At 40.5% G+C, this 5,381-nt stretch overlaps 1 long non-coding RNA gene across 2 annotated transcripts; it reads right to left on the minus strand.

The window, feature by feature from the left end:
- Positions 1 to 485: 485 nt before the first annotated feature.
- LOC134358467 (uncharacterized) lies at positions 486 to 4,286 on the minus strand. 2 transcript variants are annotated; one of them, XR_010020877.1, is made up of 3 exons: positions 3,961 to 4,286; positions 2,437 to 2,506; positions 486 to 943 (listed from the first exon to the last, which is right to left on the minus strand). It is a non-coding gene; the product is annotated as an uncharacterized LOC134358467 (long non-coding RNA). The 2 variants fall into 2 exon arrangements; XR_010020876.1 differs by lacking the exon at positions 3,961 to 4,286 and adding an exon at positions 3,151 to 3,241.
- Between the last annotated feature and the right edge of the window lie 1,095 nt (positions 4,287 to 5,381).

The raw sequence follows: 5,381 nt of genomic DNA on the forward strand, positions 1-5,381 counted from the left end.
ACCAGAGGCGTGGCTTTTGACATTTGAGCATCGATAAACATGCATGGTGAAAAGTTCCTACTAAATTCACAACAAATATTTTGCTACTTTCTCATCCTTCATTTGTTTAATACAAATTAGCTGCTTTGTCCATTTTCTTCCTTAACGGCAAGGTGACTTGTGCACGGAGCGTCACTGGAACCGATTCTTGTTAGTCACTGAAATGCTGATGACAATCTTAAGCATGGCCTGTAATTTTTTCTCCAACAATTTGTAGATGAAACAATGAGATATAATCAATAGGTCAATAGGTACATTTAATGTCAAAGAAATGGATACAACATACATCCTGAAATTGTTTTTCTTCACAAACATCCCCAAAGAACGAATAACAGCTAAATGTTAGAACCCCAAAGTACATCCCCAGTTCCCCTTTCCATTCATAAGCAGCAGCAAAGCAACGACCCCCCCCTCCGCTCCCCCCACCAGCAAAAAAGCGTCGGCACCCTCACCGAGCACTTAAGTGTATTGCAACGCATCAATAAAGAGACAGACTTACAGCACCCTAAGAAACTACTCGTTCACCTGGTATTTGTCCATAGGCTCTCTTTCTCCCTAATAAGGGAAAAAGAGATGTCCCTGTTTCACAATGAGAGGGGAGACATAACAAAGCAATTCGCTGATTTATTGTGTTAAAAGTCCGTTGTGTTTCTTTTCCTGAGCTCTGTGCCCAAAGAACTTGGGTCTCTGGGCACACAGCCAGCAGCCAGCTCATTGGTTACAATCTTCTGTGTACTCCCACGACACACCTGCCTCCAGAGCCATGAAAATCCGGCACCTTGAGGGCGTGCTGATCTTCCAGGCCACATCCTTGGCATATCGGAAAGCGGCCAGTGGGGTGGCTCCGAGAGCCGGTCCCATTTCCACAAAGAGCCGAAGTCAGCGTGTAACCCCAGGTCAGAACCTTGAAAGGGAAAAAAAGAGAAAAGAAAAGAGTGAAAATAAACCATTGGCCAAACTACTGTGTTTCTCCTTTAAGGTTTGTGTTTATACACTTGAAAATGCAGAATACCTAGCACAAAATATTGCACTGGCAGCCTGGTTCAAAGTATATCCTATGCCAGTAGTCATGGAGAATAGGGCCGGTGTCTTAAAAATAACATAAGAATTAAAATAGGAGAAAGCCATTAACAGCTCTGTGCCTGCTCCTCCATTCATTAATATCAAGGCTGTTCTTTTAATACAGTATGATTTTCCTTCACTAGCTCCATATACCTGGAAATCTTTAATCTCTAAAAATTAATCAATTGTTGTCTTTAAAACATTCAACAACTGAGAAAACACAGCCTTCTTTCATAGAAACACACATAAAAGTTGCTGGTGAACGCAGCAGGCCAGGCAGCATCTCTAGGAAGAGGTGCAGTCAACGTTTTGGGCCGAGACCCTTCGTCAGGACTAACTGAAAGAAGAGATAGAAGAGATAGATAGAGATGCTGCCTGGCCTGCTGCGTTCACCAGCAACTTTTATGTGTGTTGCTTGAAATTCCAGCATCTGCAGATTTCCTCATGTTTGCCTTCTTCCATAGACTCAGCACCCATTGTGAGAAGTCACTTCTTCTAACCTGGGCCATCGATGACACGCATGGTACTGTTTGCATGTAGTTTCCTGCTGACACGGACTTATTGTCCATCTGGTCAAGTCAAGTCACGATTATTGGCATTAAACTACAGTAAATACATGTATACTTCCAAACGAGACAGCGTTTTTCCAGGCCAGGGTGTAAGCACACATGACACATATGTTGCACGCAATAACTAAGGAACGTAGGAATTAAATCTACAAATGAATTACACATAGATAAACAAAGTAAAGTGCATAAATTTTAAATATTGTGGGGTACAAGGCAAATTATTTGGTGACACTTTGAATGCAATGTGTCAAGGATTTCAGAAGGCTGGTGGCCTGAGGGAAGAAGCTGTTTCCCATCCTGACCGTTCTTGTTTTTGTGCATCGGAGCCTCCTGCCTGATGGTAGGAAGTCAAAGAGGATGCTGGATGGATGGGTGGGATCCTTGATAATACTAAGTGTCTTGTGTATAAAATGTTCCCGATGGTTGTTAGGGAGAACGCCATGATCTTCCCAGCCATTCTCACAGCCCTTGGTGCTTGAGGTAGCATACACAACACCGAGCTTGTTTGATATCTTTTATTACGAATGGGACTCAGGAATCTTTAGGTAACAGTGCTTTCACCCATTTCCCACAGATACATTCTGATTAAACCGTTCCCACATCCGTGAAACAGCTGTGGTACCATTTATCAGCTGTGACAGAGGCAGTTTTCTGTCGTCACATTGGGTTTAGCTTCTCTTCAGTCATTCTTAATGTGTTTCTCCCTCCTCCCCTTCCACACTGCGGTCAAAGCTCATGATCATATAAAGTTGGAATAAATATTCACCTCTACATGGACTCCCCTCGTATATAGATTTCATAGCCAGAAAATCAACCTGCCTCATTTAGTTGTCTTTCTGCACAAGGATAAAGATAAATATAATTTATTATCAAATTTCAAGGTAGTTTAAACAAACAATGCAGCACAAAATCCCTTCTGTGCTTTTTTTTAAAAACACAGTTTAAGCTCCAAACTCTAATGACAACATAGCCCCTATGGCAAATCTATCAATGATGCCATCTGTGGTGTGATATGAATTAATGCTGTGATAAAATGGTGCTTTTTATCAGCAAAGTGTGCAAATAAGCTTGGTAAATAGCTATTCCAGCTTTAAAAAGATGAATGACTTTCAAAGCACTCAGCGTTAGATGTGCTTCACTGGAACACATGATTAATGCACCAAAATGGTCAGCAGCTTCGGAGAACATTGTTCCAATCACTCATTCTACCGTCTGCATGAGAGAATGGCCACCTGTTGTTATCGCCTTCCTCATTGACCCTCCCAAATTTTTAGGTGACATTCTGTGGCAAAGCCTTTCTTCCTACTACTTAGTAAGGGCAGGATGCAAGTTGTTCCTCGAATTTAGTCATTCTCATTTCAAGGAAGTTACTTCCTGAAATGAGTACTTGTTACTTCTGACAATTCCCTTATCACAGTGTGTAAATACAAAGTTCTATTTTTCTGCCACATTGATGGACTCAACAACCTCAGGAACTTACCCACACTCCTCAGGTTCCAGTACTGCTACAGCCTGTGCTATCTGATCAGACTCCCAGTCAACATCTACTAATTCAGTGTTCTAGTACCTAACTAATTGAAAGAGGCATGAATCAGAGTCAGGTTTAATATCACCAGCATATGTCGTAAAAATTGTTATCTAAACATAATAAATATATATATTTAAAAAAGCTGAATTTCAGTTAATTATATATATTATTAATAATAATATATATTAAATGGTTAAGTTAAGTAATAGTGAAAAAACAGAAATAAAAAAGAAGCCAGGTAGTGTCCATGGGTTCAATGTGCATTTGGAAATTGGATGGCAGAGGGGAAGAAGCTGTTTCTGAATCACCAAGTGTGTGCCTTCAGGCTTCAGTACCTCCCTCCCGAAGGAAACAGTGAGCAAAGGACATGATCTGGGTGGTGGAGATTCCTAAGGCACCGCTCCTTGAAGATGTCTTGGATACTACGGAGGCAAATACCCATGATGGAGCTGACTAATTGTACGTTTCCTCGACTTACTTTGATATTGTGCAGTAGCAACCCCGCCCTCCCCCCCATATTAGATGGTGATGCAGCTAGTCACAATGTTCTCCATATTACATTTGTAGAAGTTTTTGAGTGTTTTAGTTGACAAACCAAACTCCTAATGAAATATAGCCGCTGTCTTGCCTTCTTTATAGCTGCATCAATATGTTACACCCAGGTTAGGTTCTCAGAGATCTTGACACCCAGGAACTTGAAATTGCTCACTCTCTCCACTTTTGATCCCTCTATGAGGATTGGTTTGTGTTCCCTTGACTTACTCTTTCTGAAGTCCACAATCAGCTCTTTGGTCTTGCTGACGTTGAGTGCAAGGACGTTGTGGTGACACCACTGAGCTAACTGGATAACTTAGAACTTCTCACCATTCCAGTTGAATCCAAATAACCATCTGTCATTTGTCTTTGGCACTACCCATGTGGAGGCAAGATCTCGTCATTTGCAGCAGAAGACATTTGAGTCATCTTAGGATGAAGAGTGGCGTGTGCTCTGCTTCACATCTGATCACGATGTTTGCCTCCTCTCAGTCTTGACTATTGGAACAATTCTGACCTGAGGGGATCATCTCGTCCTGACCCAACAGTCAGCTCTCCATGTGTCAAACTACCTTTTAACCACAAAACATATTTAAATAAGCAAGAAAGTAGCTGACCATTGCAATAAATATAAATCTTTATATATAAAAAATAAATAAAAATTCAAATTCAGTCGTTCAAAGGTTCAAAAATTTATTATCCGAGTACATACATGTCATCACATACATCCATGAGATTCCTTTTCTGCAGGCATACTTTACTGTTAAGACATTATTTTTATGGATATGAGGCTTTAGTTTTAAGAAACGCTGCAAACAATTTCCTCACTTACAAAATATGAGCGGACAAAAAAAAAGAGCTAGGCTCTGTTGATATTGCTTTGCAGTGCACAAGTTCCTTGTTGCCTCTTTCTGTGTCCCTCCATGATTCATCATTGTATGTCAGGAGGGAGACGAGAACTTGTCAAAAACACAAGAGATTCTGCAGATGCTGGAAAACTTGAGCAACACACACAAGATGCTGGAGGAACTCAGCAGGTAAGGCAGCATCTGTGGAAATGAATAAATCGTCCATATTTCCAGTAGAGGCCATCTTCTAAAAGTTCTCCTCAGTTTGGGGTTCAGCTAACCTACAATATTTTTCTCAAAAGTGCAATTTTTTTAGAAGCATTATGAATATATAATAGACCGTTAAAAGATCACCCACCATTTGTGGTATAAAATAAATAATTGGATTCACTTTTTAATAGTACATTCCACTCAAGGGTAGAGTACAACATTCTATTTATTTACAAGATTAAACTTTACACTCACATGACATTTATTCTCTATGTGGGTTCAAACCACAACAGCACGAGGGCCTCAAACTCTGGTCTTTCTGTAGGGAGCCTTTATGAAGGTTGCACCAAACCTCACTGCATTCGTTGCTCTGAATCTTAGGGTTTGACAAAGCGTCAATTTGCAACATCTGGTTTTGCGTAGCTTCTTGAACGAGGATCAGCAAGATTCAGGAAGAGAAAGTGGTGCCTTCCACCAAAATGATGATTATCCTGCAGCCCTTTGGCTTCAAAGTTCAAAGTACATATATGTCAGCATATACAAAACTAAAATTCATTTTTTGTGGGCATACTCAATTAATCCAATAACCAT

Source organism: Mobula hypostoma, chromosome 2, assembly GCF_963921235.1.
Source record: "Mobula hypostoma chromosome 2, sMobHyp1.1, whole genome shotgun sequence".
Taxonomy (NCBI): Eukaryota; Metazoa; Chordata; class Chondrichthyes; order Myliobatiformes; family Myliobatidae; genus Mobula; species Mobula hypostoma.